A 22432-nucleotide genomic window follows, 5' to 3' on the forward strand; every position below is an offset into this window, starting at 1 on the left:
GTTCTCTTTAGGTTAGTATTAAGAAAAATAAAAGGAGTGAATAAACATAGAGAGTTTGTTATTCCTAACTAGAGTATTGAATTACTCCAATTTCTGTCTAGTTTTGACAGAACTTTTAGGCAATTGAAGTGAGCAGCAGAACTAGGTGTTCTATAGAGTCTCAAAGAGCAGGAAACCCAACCATCATAACAAATTAATTTTCTATTTCCATCATTTTTTATTTTATGGGAGAAAACTTCCAGAGTTTTCTCCCATAAAACAGAGTTCATGGATTTTTCAAGACAGACATTTCTAAGAAATACATAGGTCAATATAATTTGATTGATATACTTCAGGAACTGCCTTTCTAAAAGACTAGCTTTATTAAATCCAGTCTTTATTCTGTCAAAGTAGTATTGAGTTAAAAAAAAGCATTTTGCCTTGCCAAAGTTGACAGGGCAAGAACCTCTATTAATTTAGTATTTTTCTATTTAAAGCCATACTTACAGAGCTTGCCTTAGAGCATAGAAGAGAAAGCATGCAGACCTTATACATCTCATCCTTGGACAAAAGAGAATCAAGCAGTAAGAACACAGATTATGGCAACATGAGATTTTGGCAGTGGTTCAGTTAAATAATCCATTAGTTCCCTTATTCAGGTTCAGCACAATATTTTTTGGGTGAAGGAAGGATTGAGTAAACTAATATTTCTACAAGGGTGTTTTCCTTGGATATTTTTTGAGTGTCAAAATCAAAACATTTAGAAAATAAAAAAAGCAAAGGTGTACCAAATAAGATGAGAAGAAGCTTAAACGTGGACTGACTCAAGTTATTTTAGTGATTTCATTAATTTCTGATATTTAGTTCTTTCTCAATGCCTAGGGAAAGCAAAAATCAGTTTTGACCTCTTACTCATGGTCCCAGTGCCATGCCCACTACGACTGGCCTATTATTATCAGGAAAACAATGGGAGTAAAACAAATTAAGGAAAAGAACAGTTAATGTACCTACCAGAAGAAGACTTTGCTAACGAGAGAAGTTAATTTCTACAAGGAAGCACCAGAAAAAAAGTTTTCTCAAGATATTCAAGAAGGCACTGTTGAAATTAGCATATATTTCAGTAGAGGGGTAGGACAAACAGCTCATCTTCAACGTACATTATTAAGTGCTTTTGAATCAAATTTGGTAAGCAATTTACTACCTTTTTTGTTAACAATACCTTAAAATAATTAATATTGGCATCTGGCTACAATCTGAATTTACAGAAAGTCCATTGCATTACAACACCAAAGTATAGCAGCAGAATAAGGAGAACTACTGCTTACTTAAAAGATTTACAATATATAATGTAATTTAGGGTGCTATTTTGAAGTGCTGTCTGTGGCAAGCACATTTCTCTCCCTCTCAGGATTTTTCATAGAGGTGCACAGAGAGAAATGAAAGAGAAAACAATTTCTATTTCTGCTCCTTGTTTTTCTCATGTGGAATGTGTTTGGAGAATTGTTACCTGGGGTGAGTACTTGATTGGATTCTGGTGAGGATTGTTTGAGCCTGATGGCCACTCCAATCCACCTGTGTGTGGACTCTCCAGAGAGTGTCACGAGTTGTGTTGGAGTTAGAGTCAGAGAAAGTAGTATGTAGTTTTAGTATCCTCCTTTTATATAGTATATTAATGTATTTTAGCATAGTTATAATAAAGAAGTAACTCAGCCTTCTGAATTGAGTCAGACATCATCATTTCTTCCCATTGGGTTTGTCTGCGTTTACAATAGATATCTATTTTATTTTCATACACAAAAGAATACATGCATTTTAGAAATAGTAATCCTAAACAGTCAATTCTTCAAAACAGAATCCTGAGGTTACTTGATTCCAAAAACTATAGAGCCAGATAGTCTAGCCATAATTGTCTTACCACAAGAAGTGGATGTAAGTGATTTCAGTGGATCTGGATCTAAGTGATTTCAGCATGCCCGCCCTCTTCCATCCCAAAGGCAGAAGCATAAAAATGAGAGAGAGCTAAATTATTACAAATACTTTTGCATATATAGATACATAATTCCTCAAGATAGCATTCCAAATTTCTTTTACCAGCAAAACAGCACACTTTGGGACAGAGATTAATAGGCAGCCAAATCCTTTCCTCACCATATACTTTTGGAAAAAGACACTTGGACACTTGTGTCTTCCAGAACCACTCAGAAATTTCTATTTATAACATTCAGCTGCCTGCACAGATAACTCCATATAATTCTCTCTCTCCCATGATGTCCTTTCTAAATTTTACTAAACTTGTGTTTTCAAGAAGAAAAATAAAAATAATTCTTTTTCTTTGTTTATTGTTTTGGTTTTTAAAATCGGATTAATGTAGATAATATTACAATGCTGATACAAATATCACAAGGGTTTAAAAAGTCTGCCAGAGTTTCTATACATTTTTGGTGGTATAATAATGAAACAACCCATAGTTGGGGTTTCTAACACTGCAAGAAGTAACTTATATATAACGTACTAAATTACATAATTTGTTTCCTGACTGCATATTTTCTAGACACATTCTAGATCAGAATCTACAGTTAATTCCATTTTCAAACATGAAATACAACTGTATTCTGCATCACCAGAGCAGCATTCTTTACTTACCAAAGTTATCAATTCATGGCCATCAGTCCATTCTACTTATGATGCTCACAGGCTTCAGACTTGTTTTTTTTAAACATTTGTTACAATTGCATATAGACACACAACTCAAGACTTGTAAGAAACCTGAAATTCCTCAGTGACCCCCCCCCCCCATCTACCCTGAGTCAGTTTGCATCTTCTGATATACTGGAGACCTTCTTATCAATTTATGCTCATTATTCAAGTAAAAAGGACTTAAGCATGCAGATAAGATACAAGTATTTCACTGTTGTGTTCAGGCTTTGCAAGCATAAGACACACTGTGTTACAGGAAGAGTGCTCAAACTTCCATTTTTTCACTGTTGTTACCAAGTCTGCACTCATCTGTTTTGCAAGTATTGATCTCACATTTCAAATCAAGGAAAGTTTGACCTTTGAAGTCAGCATATTCTTTACATAGACATACTTCTGTTGCTACTGAGATAGCTTAGGAAATAAAACCCACTATTACAAGTCATTAGTGTCTTGGAGTCTGGTGAACAACCCCATTCTCCATTTAAGGTAAATAGCCTATTAAATGAAGGAAGTGCACAGGAGAGAAATTTTGCCTCTAGGAAAAGTTAAATTTTTGTGTTCAGTTTAGTTTCCATTTATCCATGCCATGTAAGGATGGAAGTCATGACTCCCAGGGCAGAGGTGAATGCCTCAGTGTGTTAGTTCTCTCTGCTAAGTCTGAATTATTCTTTAGATATAGGCTCATTTTGTGTATTATTAATGAAATTCTAGTTCAGAGGGTAGTGCCAAAGAGTGATAGACCTTCCATGAGTTGTAGCTCATGGTACATCTTTACTCCATCCCTGTGTGAACGAATACTCTCTTCCTCCCCTGTTCTCTTCACTTGCATTCACCATAGAACATGCCCCGAAAAACCCATCAATGAAAGAACCACATTAAAGGCAAATCCAAGTAGGTGTTTTTCTAGCCTTGTACCATTCTGCTAAAAGTCACAGAGTCAAAACCATGTGATTTCATGCATTTGTAATTTTAGGACAGTTAGAGTGCTGCACTCTGACTTAGCCAATGAACCACTGGTAGGCCAAGTGCTTTCAGTCTCTTCCAAACTAATAAGAGCTGAAGTGGAAAAGCAAATATCAGGGATTACAGGGTTTAAATCTGCACAAATATTTACATCTGGAATATTCAGATAAACTTTTCTGGTGAGAAGTCTGAAGAGCAAATAGACCAGGTCTTGCAGGAAATTCTACTCTCACCAGTACAGCCGAGAAACGGCTCTGTATTAGGGACAGCCTGTTTTCCATTGGTGAAGACAAACTGCTGTGGCTGTGACACTTGCATTCAATATATTGTATTAAAGATTATTTGCAGCGTAAGTACCTTAAAAATCAAGATAAGCTTGATTCTTCAAAGATTGCATGACATCTCTAAAATGTCAGTCCCTACCAATCCCACATTATCTGCCATGTCTAAAGTGTCACTGCTCCATTCAAGCTTGCACCCATGGAGTCTCTGATCTGTTCCTGGGGCATTCATCAACTGATCTTGGTTATGCATTTCCTTCCTTAAACCAATGTCTCAATATTTTTCTGCAAGTGATAAACCCCTAAAGATTTCAATAAGGCTCTACACTGAAAAAAAATTCTGTACTCTCTACTCGGAACTTACCAATACTTTAGATTTTTTTTTTCTTTTGTTATTAATCTGCACTGTATTTTGATGTATGTGCAATGTATTTTGATGTATGTGCCGGTCACAAGAAAGAGACCTCAGGATTGGTACTTGCATCAGAATTGAAAATAAAACAAAATAAAAATATGGTTAATATTTTTCTGTCCCAGTAACATTTCCTGAACATCAGAGTGCATTTCAGGATACCACTTTACCTTTGTCAGTGTTCACTTTTTGTAAGTCTTATGTTTAAGTAGCAACACATCAGTACTATGTGGAAAGCTTTTAAGTGAAATCTCTCTGTATTGAATCCTGTGCTTTGGATACCAAAAGAATTATATGACAAGCACTGCATAATAAATTTTAAACCATAACCTCTCAAAAGAACCAATATTGTGGACAGCAAATTGAACAGAAGAACAAGGAAGTGTTCTCTATTACTGCTTTTCTGTAGGTTAACACTGAGTACTCACTCTTTTCATAGCTTACATACCTCTTCCTATCATTTCTTGGTGATATGAACAATTGTATGTGAGTCCCTTCAAAGTTATTTTCAAAAAAAAATCAGTTTAAAATCTAAAGTTGGCTGACAGTAAATATAGAGATTCCCAAGGCTGCAGCTGTGGAAGTGCAGTCCCTTGGGGCAGAGAAGCAAAACCTCAGGGCAGCACCCTGATGTAGGATGTTGAGTTCCCTGGAGGCAATTTCTGTCAATTGCCATAGCTTGAATTTTTTTTTCTGCCTGACAAACTGCATTGTTGCTAAATAGCCTACTCAAAGAAATAAGGTCCATCATTGTAGCATAACCAAGAGCTCCTTATTTTTATCAATAGCCACGGCTGAACAAGTAGCAGTTCCTTTTAGGAAAAGGCATGTGGAAGCCAAAAAGAGCTTGTTTACACTTCTCCAGTCAGACTTCAACCAACACAGCAGGCACTAGAAACTACAAAGGGCTTGCCTAAAGACTGGCAAAATAAATATACAAGGAAATCTTTAGAAGGCAAAAAAATGAGATGGCATTTCCTTTAAGTGATCATTCATAACACCCCAAACACCAAGACAATGCATCAGTATTCATTTGATTCTGCTCATGATACAAAAATATAAACCAAGAAAATATCCATACTCAGACAAAACATTTGTCGAAGATGTTTGTTAGCACTGTTTCTGTGTCAGGAATATTAAACAGTGTTTACAATGAATACTTACAAGACAAAAACCCTTTTTAAAAGAAAAAAATATTTTTTCCTGAATGGAAGAATCAAACAAGGAAGTATGGTTTTTATCACCTCCTTCATGCAGAATTCTGAGCAACAGTATATTGCTTGTACTGGAAGTTCAAATATTAAATTAAAATTAACATTAAATTTAATATTTAATTATTTATCAACAAGATAGGCTAAAAAGGTTTGTTTGTCATTTAAGGAATATAGCTCAGCAAATCACTTAACACATGCACAAGTTCTTTAGTAGGGGTAGGAGAGGTATTTTTAAAATTATGTAATAAGATCCCAGAGGAACAGACAGACACCTAATTCCCGACCTTACAAACGTTGCTGACATACAAGAGAAAATTTCAGAAGTGCATCAACTATGAAAATTCTGTTTTACAAAAGTTACTGAAGGCTTTAGAGAAAGAGAAATTAGATAATTTCTATTAGGGAAAGCACAAGCCATCTGCTTTTCTTGCAAAGGAAAGATTCCAACCATCTGACAATTTTAATGTGTAAGAACTGAATTTATAACTAGAAAATGTTCCAAACACTTGTTGCAAAGTTGAAAATACTGTTTTGATTTATTTGATTCATATCTTCACCTGCTTCAGCCAATCTGAAAGGTGCAGACTTGCACTGCACTTCAGTTGTCCTATTACAGGATATAGAGTGTTAATTACATTCAGATATTCTCCACTTGCCAAGTCTGTGTTTTGTTCTGGGCAAGTTGAAAACATGATGAAAATCAAATTATTCTTTGGGAGTTGAGAAAGTCATAATATGTACGTAGTCCTAAAGAAATCAGAGTAGCCATTCCCAGAAGGGCTTTCCTATGTGAGGAACTATCCAATACTTAAAAAGACTTGTGGGGATTAACTGAGATTCCATTAGTTACCTGTAGATGTGTCCCCATGATTATATAAGACAACCCAAGGCAGCTACAGTCTGTATTTTTCATGACTATGAATTTTTGAAAAGATACAAATTTCACTATGCTCATAAAAATTGACATTTTTGTGGATCTATTCTACCTATACACATCACCTGCCCAGTATAAAAACAAGCAATATGAATTTCCCTCCTTATATATGACAGACAAAAAACCCAGAAAAAAACAAAGATCCCCAGTGACAGTCACTCAAGAGCACAGCTTACAGAAATACTTTGCAAAGTTTCCTCTCAGAGCAGCAGCTCAGGCTGCTTTAACTTAAAAGCTGTATCATGGAAAGCTCATTTTCCTGCAATGCCAAGGTAATAGGCTTGTGGACCACCTCTGCCATGTGCTAGAGGGTCCAGGAGACACAGATTTTTTTTAAACAATCATTTGTTTCCTTCCTTTATCTGAACTAAAATTAATTCCTCTAATGCTTGCATGCCAGCAACAATTCCTGTTTTCCTTGTTGGGTCTTACAGTTTAATTGCCACATGTTACATGAGTGAATTGGCACAGATTTGAGAAAATAAGTAATAAAAATGCATGCTTACCAGCTGGTGCAGAACATGAGCAGTGAAGTTGAAAACCACAATGATAATCAAAACATGATTGACTGAATTTGCCTTGCTTAAAATCCAGCTTGGAATCCCTTTTGCTCTCAGTCTTATCTGATGAAATCTTATCCAGTTCAATTGTAACAGATGACATTTTCATAGCTTCAGTAGGCATCAAATTAAAGAAAAAAAAATTAATAAAAGGAGAAGCAAGTTTTAGTTCAGCTTGCCCAATCTTGCAGTCTGAAAATAACTTCCTACCACAAAGGGAAAAAAAATCAAAAACCCAGATTCTAACAGTGCAGAAAGCTCAGCTTCTTTGTTGTTGCTGTTGTTAAATCAATAAGTCAATGACAGAGAAACTCTATTTCCACAAAGCTGTTTTTCCAGCTCTGGAGCATCTGATAAATATTGCAGCTTGTTTCTAAAATGGAAAACTACTACTTTAAAAATTCTTCTGTTCTTGCAGTGACAACTGCATTATGAATAGCTGGCAGAAAAATAGCCAGGATAAGCAGAGACATTTGTATGCCTGCTAAATTGGGGACTTCCTAACTGTAAGAGTCTGAGATTTTGTTCCCCAGCTGGGAGGGGCCAATACCAATGGGAGTGAGTGCATCCCAACCCATCCTGGCACCTGGGCCTTGTCACTTGTGCCACAAGTGCCTTTTTTCAGTGAACACCCAAGTCATTGCATGGCATGTGCGTAGGAGGATAAATTACCAAAAGCTATATAATTCCTTGAAAACAAGCAAGAAATGCATCACACTTTCTCTGCTTATTATTTCAGAGCATTGAGTATAAAAATGTGTCTAAGAAAATATTAAGAGTAATATTAAAGAAAGTGGTTTAATCTTTCAAACTTTTTTATTATTACTTTTGTTTCCTTAAATGCAACTAAAACTCCACACAACTGAAGACATGAAAATGATCCATCTCTTTCTAACCTGTCCCAGTAGAGTCTGAGCACTCTGAAGTGCCAGAGGAGTCACCCACCTGGAGATGCTGGGGCGTGGCAGAGCAGCAGGCAGGGGCAAAGAGATGCTCCAGGAGAGGGCACACTGTACTCAGAGGCCTGGAAGCACACTGCCAGCTCCCAAATCCCTCAAGAACAGCAGGGGACATAAAGCATGAATTAGTTCTTGAAACAGACCACACGAGAAACATTGCCAGGCCTGAGCTACAGGAAAGCTGATGTGCAGCTGGCCAGCCATTAGCCAGCTATCCCTTTCTTATTTTCTCTTTGCACAGTGAGAAAGAGAAGAAAACAATGCAAAGAAAAAGAAAATATCTATGCAGCCATGCAGATTTTACTAAACATTCAATCCAAAATCCTAAACTCCACTTGAAAAACATTGAAACATTAGGTTTAAACATAAGCCAGGTTTTAAACTGGGCTGCTGATGGTGCTATCCTAAATAATCTCAATGCAAGCACAGAGCAGGTGGAGGTTCCATGTGCTTGCAGTAGAAACATATCCTCAAACAGGACCCAGTTATATTTACAAAGAAATAAATACATTATTTATCAGTGGGATATTTCTTTAAATATTTAGGTTAAGGGAATGTCTATGAGATAATATCTAGATGGGACATGATTGCAGCTAGGAAACAACTGAGGCAAAAAGACTAATTCTAATAAGTAGAAAAACATGGAAATGGGACTTTAAAAATCAGTCAGAGGGAAAGCTTTCCAAGGAGACCAGAAATATGTGACAGTTTTGCTTTCAACTCACTTCAATCAATGCACATCAGGGGCAGGAAAAGCTTGATGCAAGTGTCACAACACGAAACAAAATTTTAGAAAGGATTATATAACAGCAAAAACAAGTGTGGTTTTTGGAAGGCAAACCCAGCATGGCTTACACCAAGAAAGGGAAAAGGCAAAAATATCAGACAAAAAACATTGCATCTTTTTTTAAAAATAGCTCTCCATTCCAGTTCCTCTTATACATGCAAAATCTACTTGTGTCATTTATGCTGGCTGAAGTAATGTTAGTTTGTCTTCTGAAAGAAAGTTCCCCAAATGAAAACATTGGCTGCCAATTTTTTCAGAAATTTTACAGGTGGAAACAGCCCTATCAATTTATTTTTAAAAAATCCATAGCTTAAATTGCACTTCCCAGCTTATAAAAAATTTAGAACATGTATTTTACATGGAGGTACTAAATAAATGAGTCCAGTGTAGTAAAACTAGTAAAGAAACAAGCAGCTTAATCCTCTAAAGGCAGAACATCTCAAATGCCCAGAGGGTGGATCATTTCTTCATTATTCAGTGTCCCAAAACTTTATCTTAGCTTTTGCTGGATTCTTGTAACTTTTCCTGGACACGTAAGTAATTTCACTTCCTGTACAAACCTTTACCTGAAAGGTTTGTGTTTCTCCAGTAAAATTTATGTCAGTGTGATTGAATTTTTTTTTCTCCTTACCACACTGCTGTTAAGTTTCCCATGTAACTCTGAATATGTAAATCAGTCAAGAGCAGTCTGTGACTGTCACACCCAGGTCACTCAAACCTAGGGCTAAACCAAGGTTGTTTTGCTCCGCGTAGGTATGAAGGAGAAAATTCCACCCAAATATTCTCAAGAGGTAAAAAACCACACAAAAGTTTACTGGGAAACTATAGGAAATTAAGGAAAATTGTCAAAAGAGTAAATACAACATAACATCACATATCACAGCACAGACTTCAGCCCACTGAACACAGAAAACCTTTAAACTCATTTGATGTCATGTTTCCCAAGAAGAGAGTTAGAAGAAGAACAAAGGCATAAAAACAGAAAAACAGGAAATTTTTTTGCAGCTAATTTTGGTATGCTCTTTCCATTAACCTGAGTAGGAAATGCAGGCAAATTAAATACACCCCTTGGACTACACAGGGCATGTTCCTGCCACTACTACCACTGGCTCAGCTCCATCTACCACAAAAGCTGGAGTAGGAGAGCTGGATAAAGAGAGTGTCAGGGAACTTGTGCACATCACAAAAACCTAAATCAGAAGGTGCAAGGGTCTGCTGCTCAAGGCTAGAGAGCCCAGGGTGAGATGCTGTTATTCAGAACCTGATGTTCCACTTGCACTTCTAGCATGGATACCTGGAGGTTGGCAAGCCTTGGAAATCCAAGAGATGTTGTGGAGCAGCAGGAGAGGCACCCAGACAATGCTCCCTGCATCCCCTCAGCTCCTAATACCAGGGCAATGTAGGACTGCACAGATGAACTCACACGGTTCTGTGCTACTCACCCCTTGGAAACAAAAACTGAGACTTCTCTGACTTTGCAGTCCAATTGCTCACCATTATTTAACCAGTTTGCACACAGTAACTGTTGAGTCAGTTATTATTATGAGTCACAGGCTGGTGTGCTCACCGGTACAAACAGTGACACTGAAGGAAACAGTCTTAGTCATGGTGTAAGGTACTGATATCCAACATGAGAATGCAAAGGAAAATGGTTCCTAAACTTCAAGGGTTAAAATAGAAGAAACTAAACCCATGATTTTTCAGTAAGTATGAGACACTTTTCAACAATAACTGTTTCTCATAATAGCAATCAGTTAAGTGACTGGTTTCAAATGTTTGGTTTAATAAACCAAATAATCAAGAATTTGCTATAGCAATACTAAGATTTTTTTTTTATAGTGAGCTGTATTACTACTTGAGTAAAAAAAAATTACACTTGACCTTTTCACAGTTGCAGAACTACCATAAGAACTGAGAAAAGCCTTTTTAAAGTAAGAACTTTTGGAACTATTTGTTTCCAAGTTAGAAAAACCAGCCGAACAGCTGTAGACATAGGACATGATTACATAGGAGTAATCATAAAATCATAGAATAGCCTGGGTTGGAAGGGAACCATCTAGTTCCCAAAGCCCCTGCTGTGTATAGGGATACCTTTTACTAGACCAGGTTGCTCAGAGCTCCATCCAACCCTGACCTTCAACACTTCCATGGATGAGACAGTCTCAAATTCTCTGGGCAACATAGTCCAGTCTCTCACCACCCCCTGAGTAAAGAATTCCTTCCACATATCTAACCTAAACCTACTCTCTTCTCAGCTGGAAGCCTTTCATCCTTGTTCTGTCACTTCATACTCTTGCAAAACATCCCATCTTCCCTGTAGGTTCCCTTCAGGTTCTGGGAGGCTGCAATTGGGTCACCCCAAAGCCTTCTCTAATACAGACTGGAAAAAACCAATTCTCTCAGCCTTTCAATTAGGCCCTAAAACCAGAGATTGCACCTGAATAATAAGGGAGTTTAGGTTTTGATGCCATGCCCCTTATGTTAATTTGTCACCCCATATTCTCTGCCAGCAAATAATTACCAGCCAGTCCTAGCAGGCTGATAGAAGGGAACTTCATGAATAGGAAAAATAAATAAAGCATATTGTTTCCTGTTTCCACTGGACACGAGTTTTATATAATTATGCCCACAGTTAGTACTGACTGGGCAATTATCCTGGCAAACAGTGGCACATTGATGGCAGCCAGATAAAGGCATCTCAGCAGCTCCTTTGCCAGGCCACTGCAGCAGAGCCCCTCTGAATTCCTCAGTCCTGGCTGCCATCCCAGCACCATCCACCATCCAACAAGGGCTGCATAGTCATGGGGGAGCAGCTAGGGAAACATTATTCCTAACCTGTCAGCACTTAATAGCACAAACATTTTTTCCTTACCACAAAAGGACTTGAAAATCTGGAGGGAAGAGTGTGCACAGACTATGTACAGCAGAACAGACTGGCTGGGGAGAGCAGTTTTGCGTTCCATCCTTCTGAAATGTTTCCATTAGATTTTCACCTCCTTCATCCAAAAATAGCATTTCAGCAGTGGAATGGAAAAAAGAGAAAGTATAAAAATTGGAATCTCAAAGGACTTTTTTTCTCTTCACTCCAAACCCATATAGCAGGAGCCTCAGCTAGCTGAATCTTTCTTGGCAACAATTCCATTTCAGTGAATTTACTCATTTTGTCAGGAGAATTGTGAACAGACACAGTCCATAGTTCACACAAACCAAAGGAATAGCACAGCAGTGCTACTCCGGTGACTGTTTCCAGCAGTCAGGACTGGCACCAGGTTCTGCAGAGGCACTGCTCCATCTCCTGTCACACCAGACCCAAACAAAGCCTGAGCCACAAAAGGTGATCACTCTGACAACCACGTGGGATATTGCACAAATCCTGAGATCTGCCCAACCTGCACAGCCATACAACACAATTCAGAGAAATTAAATTAGTTATTCCAAACACTGACATTGCCTGTTTCAGAGGCAGGTGAAAGCTGCTCTGAGGTACACTGGTGCCTGCTGGTCACCTGTTAACCCGGGATTTCCAAGACACCAGAAGCTGAGATTTGTGTCATTGTCTGGTCAATTGTATTTAGCTTTAATGTTTTCTCTCTTGCACAAAGAAAAAGGATATTCCTCTTATTATCTGAACACAATTCAAAACATGACTGTGACTGTAGAACATCTTGCACTATATCTTAAAATAGGTACTATTTTAGGTACTTAAAACCCAGAATCTTTAGACACAGATTCAACATCTACAGCAAAATTGACCTTTAAAATCCCCAGTACTGAAATATTTCAAACATTGTCTTTATAGCAATACCTACAACCAGTGTCTTGAAGGAAATCAGAGCTGTAAATATCTATTGATTATCCAGATTCCAGATTTCCTAAGGTAAGTGAACTGCACTGTGAGAGCTGGTGCTGTGCAATTGTAGACAATGCTTATTCCAGCCTGAGTAATTTCACTGCCTTACTGAGGCATAACCAAAAACTCCAGCAAAACATCTTCATGCCTCAACCAAATTAAAAAAAGAGACAAATTCTCAGTTTAGTGGATCTGAGTGAAGAATGAAATCTAAAACTCAGTGATTTCTGTGAATTTAAGTTGCTTTTATTCTGTTCATTTTTTTCCATTCTGGACACTTGTAGCCACAGGCAGCCCTGCAGTCCTCTTCTCACCCACTGCAAATATATACTAAGGAAATAAAAGTTCCCGTCACTTTAAGGAAACTCATTATATAGGCACATTTTCTTCCAGAAATTGAAGAAAGCTGTGAGAAGATAGGATGATGTTTATCTTCTCCCTTTGCCTTTTTGATTTTTGGTGGAATTTCTGAAGGCAAAGAAGAATAGGAGAAGCTAAGAATAAAATAATTTGGAATCTGAGTAGAAAAATACACTGGAGAAAACAAGAGAAAGGATCTTAACACTTCCACACTTTTAAGCAGGAAATAAGCAGAGAATGGATGCTTTTCAATGATTGTGATGCTGTGATTACTCCCCTGGTCTCTCTGGAGACCTGTATTTTCATTTTGACTGATAATAATAGGTTTCCTGCCTCTAACAACAAGGTAGCCTCTCCCTTCCCAGCTCATCTGGGTCTGCCCAAGATATCTGGCCATGCACACACCACGGCTGGCTAGCAGCAGAGCCCTGCAAGAGGCATGCTGAAAGCACACACCAGAATATTTCCTCTGTGGTTCTCCTGAACTTCTTGAACTCTAGTACTAGGTGACCCAGAGCAGAGTGAAATCCATTTTAACGGGGTCTTGGTTAAATCAGTCAACTGAGTCCTTGCTGAGCTAGGCAACCTTATGCAGAAATACATCAAAAACAAAGAAAGAAACACAAAAACAACAAAAAAATCCAACCCCAAACACAACGAAAAATTTATCTTATTTCTCTTGGCAGTCTTAGAAAGCAAGGATAGAGGATGTTTTCAGTTGTAATCCCTTGCTTCACTGTCAAGCTCATCAGCACTACCCAAACAATGCCCATGACACCGCGGTGAATTTTGGCAGTACTCCTTAGTGCCACAAAGCTGAGTGCCTGTTCCTGAGTGCCTCTGACTTTCAGAAACACAGTAAACCTCTGGTGGTGACATATTCCAGCACGGAACAGAACTGAGAATTGCAAAGGAACACATCCAAGTTGGTTTTACTGTAAAAAGAAAGACTATGTCTATATTCCACCAGAGCATCAACTTTTTTTAATCTCTTGTTTCCATCTGGTACTGTAATGAGAGAAGCCAGAGCTATAACAGTAGATATATCACACTATCTCTGTAGTGCTTTTCTCTAGAGTAGAAGTGCCTTATATTTACTTGTAATCTAGAAATTTTAAGATTAGTGCACATAAAAAATACCAAAGAAGTGAGATGTCCAAAAAGTTGTTATTCATATTGTAAACAATCATCACATATCCAAACTCCTGCAAGTATGATAAACTCACCTCACCAAATTAATGCATTCTTTAATCAAATTTTAATTTGAATTAGAGTAACAGTGACAAAAGAGGTGAGTTTTGTGAAGAAAAGATGGACAAATCTCAGCTCTTTGTGTTTTCATGTGTATTTAAACAAAATTAGCTGCACCAAGAGTAACAGAGCTAAGAGCACACCCCTCCTACAGCATGAGCAGCAAGTAGGCAAGGATGGGCAGGAGACAGTGGGGAGGGATCCTCCCCAAAGTCTTATTCTGCAGCTTCTCACTGAGTATTTCAGTCTTCCATCAACCTTGAGGTGCATCCCTGCAAGATCCAAACCAAAACCAGCCACAAGTGCTAGGTCTGCAGCACCAAACCAGTGTTGAGCAGTTTATTTGCAGGGTCTAAAACGTCTAATTAAATCCTGCCACATTTACCAGGGTTTTAGGCCTCCACACCCACAGTTCCTTGAACAACTGCATGTTCTCTGCATTTATGTGTATGTAACACTATTCTTTCTGACTTCAGCACACATTGCCTCAGGTCTCCCTTGCCTTCTAGTATTTCTACATCAGCAGCCTGAGTTTCTACCAAACCACAGCTACACAAAATCTACTTTTTTCTTTCTGGTATTTCATTCTATTTTCAAAAACCTTTTTAGGAATGTGTCCAAGATAAATAAGTTTTCCCAAGTATTGAGCAGTTTCTGATTTTGAAAATCTTAGCACATTATTTAGATGGCCATCTATTAGCCCCCAGGCAAATTTTCAGAATTGTGAAACAAAGGAGATAACACACTGCTTTCAGCACCACCAGTATTTGATTGTTTAACAGCCTTAGACATTTTTAAATTAAGTCCTTGAAATTTTTACTCTATCCCCAGGCGCTCTTTAAACTAAGAGTGCCTACATTTACTGAGTGAAAATATGATATGAAAAACTTCTTACAGTGAAAACCACAGAAACAAGGAAAACACTGGTTTAAATTTTGAGCCATGGCTGGCAAAGGGTCAGCATCTTCAGCAGAAAGGAATCCCTCTTCCACTCCTTATATTATTTATCAAACTAATTCCTGGACTTCACTTAAATAAGAGCACCGTTTCTCCACTTTTGATTTTGTTTGCCTCTGAATTCTGAGTAGTTTTGCAACAGCTGGTCTAAGCAAGGAAGTTACTAGGGGCTGTTGTGACCCTAAGGACCTCTATTTTCTTTGTGGCTCTTTTACCCAAGGACCAACACCAAGCAATATTTAGATTAAACAGTCCTTTCAATTGCTCCTGTCTAAAAGCAATCACTGTCCCCAGCCTCTGTGAACTTTACATCTTGTTGGATTTTTCTTGAAATATGTCTGTTTTCAAAAGTCAAAGCCATGGAAAAAGAACTGAAACCAAAATCCATGTGATCAGGCAACCAGAACACATGAGAGCCTGAAAATAACAGGAGAGACTGTGGTCATGTCTGACTTTCCGAACCCTGTGCATGGATTGAAGAAAAACAGCTCATAATCACATCTTAAATGGTCCATACTATCGCCGGCCGGGGGCTATGTACAAGTCACAAACTGGACAGGACTGCTGTGGAATGCGTCTCGAGCTGTTTATTTTTTAGCATCAGTCTCATTACATGGTTATGACAATGGGAAGATGCCAGCAGCTCACATTCCCAAGCAACAGACCAAGAACTTCATGTTACAACTTACTTTATAAACTTTATGACCAATCACACAAAGCAAAAGCATATTGACAGTAGTTCTAGCCAATCACTATAAATACACATACCTTTGGTTAAAACAATGCTTGCTTATTTCAAATACAATACTTGCCTGTAAGCCTTAAGATACAATGCACATAGCTCCATTATTAAGCTTAGAACTTCCTAATATCTCACCAGAGATAGTTTTCTGCAACTTAGGAAGTTATTCTACCCAAGGTCTGTGTATTCTTGTTAATACACAGACCAGTGTTCTATTTGTCCTTTCTTTCTACTTCTTGTATAATTTTTCTGCTGACAACTCTTATAGCTACTGCTTAGCTCTAATCACCATCCTGTTGTCTTGGAGGCCTGCCTTTTGCAATGTGCCCAAAACCCTCTGATTTTAAGGAATCCCATACATACTACTCATTTATTTGTAGATCTCAGTTTATAGAGCAAGGATTAGTTTATAGATCTCAGAAGATCTCAGTTTATAGAGCCAAGATTTTAAAACTTCATGGACTGGCTTGAGATGCCAGAAACTACTTTACATTTGGAACAAGCTTAAAAAAGGTCACAGCTGAACTTCATTAACTTATGTGGTCAAAACCAATTAAGCAGGCAGCTTCAATGGCTGCAGACAGTCCCTCTATCTCCTACCAAGCTTCCACCTCAAAAAGGAAGGTGCATGAGTGGATTTTCTGTTCTAAACCTCTTTAAACATGCTCAGGCTGACCTGAAACTACCAGCTCAAAAAATTTTATTTAAAATACACTGGCAACACAAATTCAACAAGAGGTTTCTTACAGAGGTGTTATCAGCCTGTTCAGATCTGCATCCAGCCCTGAACTCAAATAATAATAATGTCTATCAGTTACACTCCAATCACCCCTCTAGAAATGGAGCACTTGTAGTCCTACAAATAGGACTACAAATAACCACTATAACTACTAACCAAACACACAGATTATGTTGCTGCTGACAAAGATATCAAAGCCCTTCATAATGCAGAGCATTATGCCACAAGTATACTTACTGACAAGAAATAGTGATTTTTGTGAAGATAAAGGCCCTGCGATTAGTCAATAAATTGTAACTGCAAGTAACAAAGCTTTGGCAGCTTTGTTGGGTAACAGCCCCCTGCATAATTATCCAAATTACATGTACAGTCACTCAGGATGTTCAGTAGGTGTTACTGCAATGAGCTGAGCTAAAACTCTGTGCAAACTATTAGTATAATAGTTTAAGTATTTTAGTATTTGCATTAGTATAAATGCTACCCTAATAAATCCAACCTAAGTACTTGAGATACAAGACACAAAATCAAACTGCAGACATGCCACCTTCACTCCAAAGAAAGTATATTCTGGTTTTCCCAGGAATTAATAGAGATGTTTGCTGTGAAAGATTTTTAACAGGCTGTGCAACTGTGACACCAGGAAAGGAGAAAACAGGGGAGGAAAATCCTGATCCCCTTGTAGCTGAAAGTTCCTCAACAGCTGGCACAACCCAGACCAGATTTTCTTCATGAACAGACCTTTATTTAATTAAAAAGTTTATTTGGAGTAAAGAGAGGAACATTACAAGAACTATGTACAGCAGTTTCCTCTCTCACTCATTCTAGGAGTACAGACATGCTTGTATGCCCATCCTTCCAGGTCTTCTGTAGCAGAAGCCACCAAAGATCTTGGCAGAGATGGCCAATAGGTAAAAATTAGCAAACCTGCAATTTGCCATTCTCTACTGGATAAAAATAGTTATCTGAAACAGGCAGTTTCTAAAAAAGCCCAGTTTTGTCAATAAAGTGAGATGTGGCAGCCAGACCACAGAGAACAGTAAAATGTCAGACATGAAAATAAAGGAAACACAGATAGGACTGAGTGGCCAGAGGATGAACTGTTACAGCAGTTGATTTTGGCATGGGATCCTAACTCCTTTGTACTACTTCCTCCAGGTAAACTGCTGCCAGAAATCCTGCTGGCCAGAACCCAACCTCTCCTCTAACCAGACTCACTGAGCATCAGCCCAGACCACTCACACTGAGATGGAAAGCAGCAGATTAAAAATACGAATCACCACTTCTTCCAAGCCTCACAAAACAGAACCACATATAGAAAACCTCCTTTGCATGACCTTTTTCAAAATCCAGGGAAGTCGGTAAACTGGATGTTTCTAACTGTAAACAGGGATACTTCTGTATATGTTGTTTGGATTTTATTATCATCCACCCAGAATATTGCTTTTCTTTTCTTCTCTCTTTCTTACAACCACAAGAGAGAAGGTGAACACAGGCAACTGAGAGTGCTTCACACTACAAGGCAGAGGGCTGACCCCAGGTGAACGTAGCTTGCACCAATACATTGTTTCACCATCCTGTACTCTATCTGCTGTTGGCAGCATTCATAATGCTCTCCTTACAACACTGCAAATGTTATTTTGCAGAAATTTAACTCTGCATGCAGAAAAAAAGAACAGTTGCTGCAAAGTCTTTCTTCTGAAGTATTAAATTATAATGAAAAGTCCAGTAATTTAATATGATCAGGACAGAAATCCTTCAGCTCTGACACCTGCCCACTCCTATGACACAAAGGATGATCCCGATCTTTCAAAAAAAATCTCTTCAGCTGCCTCCTCTCCCACCCTTTTAGACCAAGCTATTCACAAACACTTGTGTAAACTGGAAGAGGAAACTGAACCAAGACCAACATCCTCAGCTTCAAAAATTATGTTGTTCCCTTGTGCTATATCTCTTGCCCCCTCTTTGGAATCCTGATGAAGTACAAAACAGAACAACATGTATAAGCTTTGCTTAGCCTCAGTTTTTAACATTCAGGTTTAATTCAGAGCTTGAGCTAAAGGGCCTTACTTCAGAACACTGAATTTTAGAATTGCCAAGGTTGGAGAAGTTCTTTAAGACCAAGTCTGTCAACCTACCACCACCACTGTAACATCTAACCCTCAAAGCGTATCACCCAGGAATTTTTACCTTCACAAGATTCAAAATGCTGTCATTTCTGATTTTAACAAAGTATTTTCACTCCTTTATATCCTGTGCCCTCTTTCTAAAAATAGCCTGAGTTTCCTGTCTTAACAATTGGTTTGGCTTCAGACACTGAAATAGGATAATTCAGAAAATTTCTCCTCCAGTCATCTAACACTTCAACACGTGCTAGAGGGCAGCAAATAAGAATGCTAGTCTACATTATAATTCTTATTACAGCTATATCCTATGAAGTAAAAATCAACAAAAATGCAGATCAGTCACACAATTACTCCATTAACAAACAAAAGATACATACCTTTATGCAAGTTTAGCAATGTCCCATAGTGGACAAGATGATGCAGGCCAAGAAAAATCTCATTTCAGATTCAGCGTCATCAAGAAACACTTATTGAAAATTGTCAGTTATGCTTTTTCCTAAAAGATACAGCACTCCTCAGATCTGAAATGCATTACACTGTGTTAACATTTGGCATTTGAAGACGACGTGATTACAGAAACAATCCTGGAATAATACTGGCTTACACACTTAACAGTAGCACAGTTCTCCCTTTTCACAACTTTCTCCTGTCCTGTTGGTGTGCTTGGTTTCTGTGCATTGGTAGAACTGTCTGGCTACTCCCAAATCACCTAAAATTAGTTTTTTCAGCCTGTAGCATCTTAGTTACAATCCTAAAATGGTTTGAATTGGAAGAGTCTTGTTCCAATCCCCCCACCATGGGCAGGAACACCTTCCACCATCCCAGGTTGCTCAGAGCCCCATCCAGCCTGGCCTGGGAAACTTCTAGGATGGGGCATCCACAGCTTCTCCAGGCAGCCTGGTTCAGTGCCTCATCATTCTCTGAGTCAAGAATCCTTCCTAATACCAAACCTATATCTACCACCTTTCATTTTACAGCCATTTTCACTGGTTCTGACACTATATGCCCCTGCAAAAAGTCTGTAGGAAAGTTGGGAACCTGCAGCTCAGAAGTCCATTGCAGAGGTACAGCTCCCCTAAAATCCAGAATGTCAGAGCAGACTCCTGTAATCTTTAAGATGAATCTCTCCTTTGATTAGGTGCTTCAATCTCAGCAGTCATGCACTTCAAGTCTTCCTACAAACACCAGATATAAAATGTGCTGACAGTACTGATGTCAAAGACAACATACCTTCCTCTCACTCTGACAATTTCTCTTGTTAGCAATAACAAGTTCTTTTCTTGCATTTCTGTGCCTAGTTCATGACAACAGCTAGTAAACAGTGTGGAACAGGCACAAAGGCAAGCCACAAGAAATGCTGTGGGATGGCAGCATCCCAACAATTTGGGGAGCAGAATGAAGGGCTGCTTGTTTGTAGCTTCCTCCTGCTTGTTCCATCACGTAAACAAGAACCCAAAGAACATTTTAAAAATACTTTTCCATTAACTTGGATTTCCAGAGCTTTACCACCACTGAACTCTTGCCAGAAGTGACAAGATCTATAATCACACACACAGCATACAGATGTGTACAGGGTGTGGCTGTGTTAGCAGGGGATGTCACAGAGTATCTGTTAACCCTAAAATGATGAATGGTGTCAGTCTCCTGCCCTCTGGCCTGGATATGCATGCCAAAGGTTAGATAACCAACTCCAGAGCATTGTTTTAATTCTTGAGGCTAAGGGGCATCCACCAAGCGAAGCGAAGCCAAGCCGAGGATTTACAGCTTAAAACCAGGATGAACAATTTTCTCAATTTAGAGAAAGCTTAAGAGAAAAACACACTGCAATGAGTAAATAAATTGAATTGTCAGACCTTACCTCCCCCCCCATACATTTGCATCCACGGTGGAAAACAACCAAAATGCCAGGAAAACAGGCAACATGGTGAAAAAAAAAAAATGGTGCCAGCTCCTGTCTCAAGGAAAAAAAATCCCAATACAAAATGTTCATGCTGCAGCTTGGGCAAAACAGATGGGAACCTGTTGAATTGCTGGTGCTGGTCCCCTCTTCACAGCTGTCTCAGTTTCGAGACAAAATTTAGGAAAAAATGCCCTGGAATGAGCATTTCATCTAAAGAGAAAGAGCTTCAGTAACTCTCTGTTCTTCTGCCAATGACAGGAATGGATACCGGTGAGTGAAAGTACGAAAAACGAGAACTGCTTATTGACAGCAACAACCAAAAAAAAAAAAAACAAAAAACAAAAAAACAAAAAACAAAAAAAAACCAAAAAAAAAAACAAAAAAAAAAACAAAAAAAAAATAGAGGTTGCCCACAAGGCACAGAAAAGGATGAGAATATCAAAGCCTTAACCCCCAGCCCCCCCAGCAGAGTGCATGGCTGTGAGGCAAAGATGGAGCTGCCCCTCTTTGGCTGAGGGAAGGGGAGGACGGGGCTCACACAGCAGCCTGGGGTCTCCTCCTCGCAGCAGGTGAGGCTGGTGGAGTTTAATATTCTTTTTCATGTTGAAAAAAGAATTGATTCTGCTTTCCAAGGTCTCAGGGTTGGGGCGCCCCCCAGACAGACTACAAGGAAAGCCAAGCTGAAACAGTTCAAGGGGGAAAAAAAAAATCAAAAAAACAAAACAAAACAAAAAAAAAAACAAACCCTCCCCAAAAAGCTACCAAAAGGATTTGCTGGTGAAAAGCCTCCAGAACAGGGGAAGGAAAAACCAGAAGCTCCCTGCCTAGGGTAGCAAAATCAAATTCAGCAAAGCAAGACAGCGACAACCCATGCTGCAGCAGAGCTTATCTGGGCAAGGAGAGCCCAAACAAACCTGGGCCAAGTTCCCGGCTCAGCCTGCCCCTGAGTTCTATTACAGCCACAACAGCCATTCCTTGGCATACAGCAGATGATGAGGGAATAGAACATCACCATAAAACCACCCAAGGCAACAGCAGGTGGATTTGGAATTCTTTCCTCTCACTTGGCTTTGCTGAGCTCTGGAGCATCCCTCGCTGTCCCTGCTGATTCTCTCTGATCTCAGACCAAAACCAAACCATCCAATTTGACACAAAAGCCTCCCAAGGATTGGTATCACAGCATCCAAGGCCAGGCAAAGGAAAAAACCTACCCTCCTTGCCTAAGCTAACAAAAAAACCCCTAGCTAGCTAAGCAAAAAAACCCCAAAAACCTGAAAACCTCAGTGCACAGAGCATGACAGACACCCCGGAAGTGAGGCTGTGGAAGAGCCCCAAGGCTCCCTTCTCCCCCAGACCCACCTTAATGCAACAGCAACCATTTCTGGGCATAGAGCAGATGAGTAGGGAACAGAAAACCACCCCAAGACTAATGCCTGCATTAATGTGTTCAACTTAAAAAAAAAAAAAAAAAAAGAGCCAGAATGTTTGTAGTCTAATGAGACACATAAATATTTAGACGTGGAATCTGACATTTCATCTCCACCACACAGACTTCACACATAGAATATAATTTCTTCTATTTCATGTGTATATCGATACAGAAAATACAGCCAGGTCCTTTGCCAGGCATTGAGCTGCTCTCCTCAGCTGCTTTTAATTTTTGAAACCCCTTTAGATGTGCAGATTAGCTCTTTTGTAAATATTTCAACCAGCCTCAAATATTC

General features: G+C 38.9%; 1 protein-coding gene and 1 long non-coding RNA gene across 11 annotated transcripts in view; both read right to left on the reverse strand.

Moving 5' to 3' along the window:
* Window positions 1–22432, reverse strand: part of LOC100224227 (anoctamin-3) — a 169587-nt gene that overhangs the window by 102423 nt on the left and 44732 nt on the right. The window lies entirely within an intron of this gene.
* On the reverse strand, window positions 1923–21039 carry LOC140684214 (uncharacterized). The gene is made up of 3 exons (XR_012056153.1): window positions 11659–21039; window positions 6987–7151; window positions 1923–1959 (listed from the first exon to the last, which is right to left on the reverse strand). It is a non-coding gene; the product is annotated as an uncharacterized lncRNA (long non-coding RNA).

Source organism: Taeniopygia guttata, chromosome 5, assembly GCF_048771995.1.
Source record: "Taeniopygia guttata chromosome 5, bTaeGut7.mat, whole genome shotgun sequence".
NCBI classification, from domain to species: domain Eukaryota; kingdom Metazoa; phylum Chordata; class Aves; order Passeriformes; family Estrildidae; genus Taeniopygia; species Taeniopygia guttata.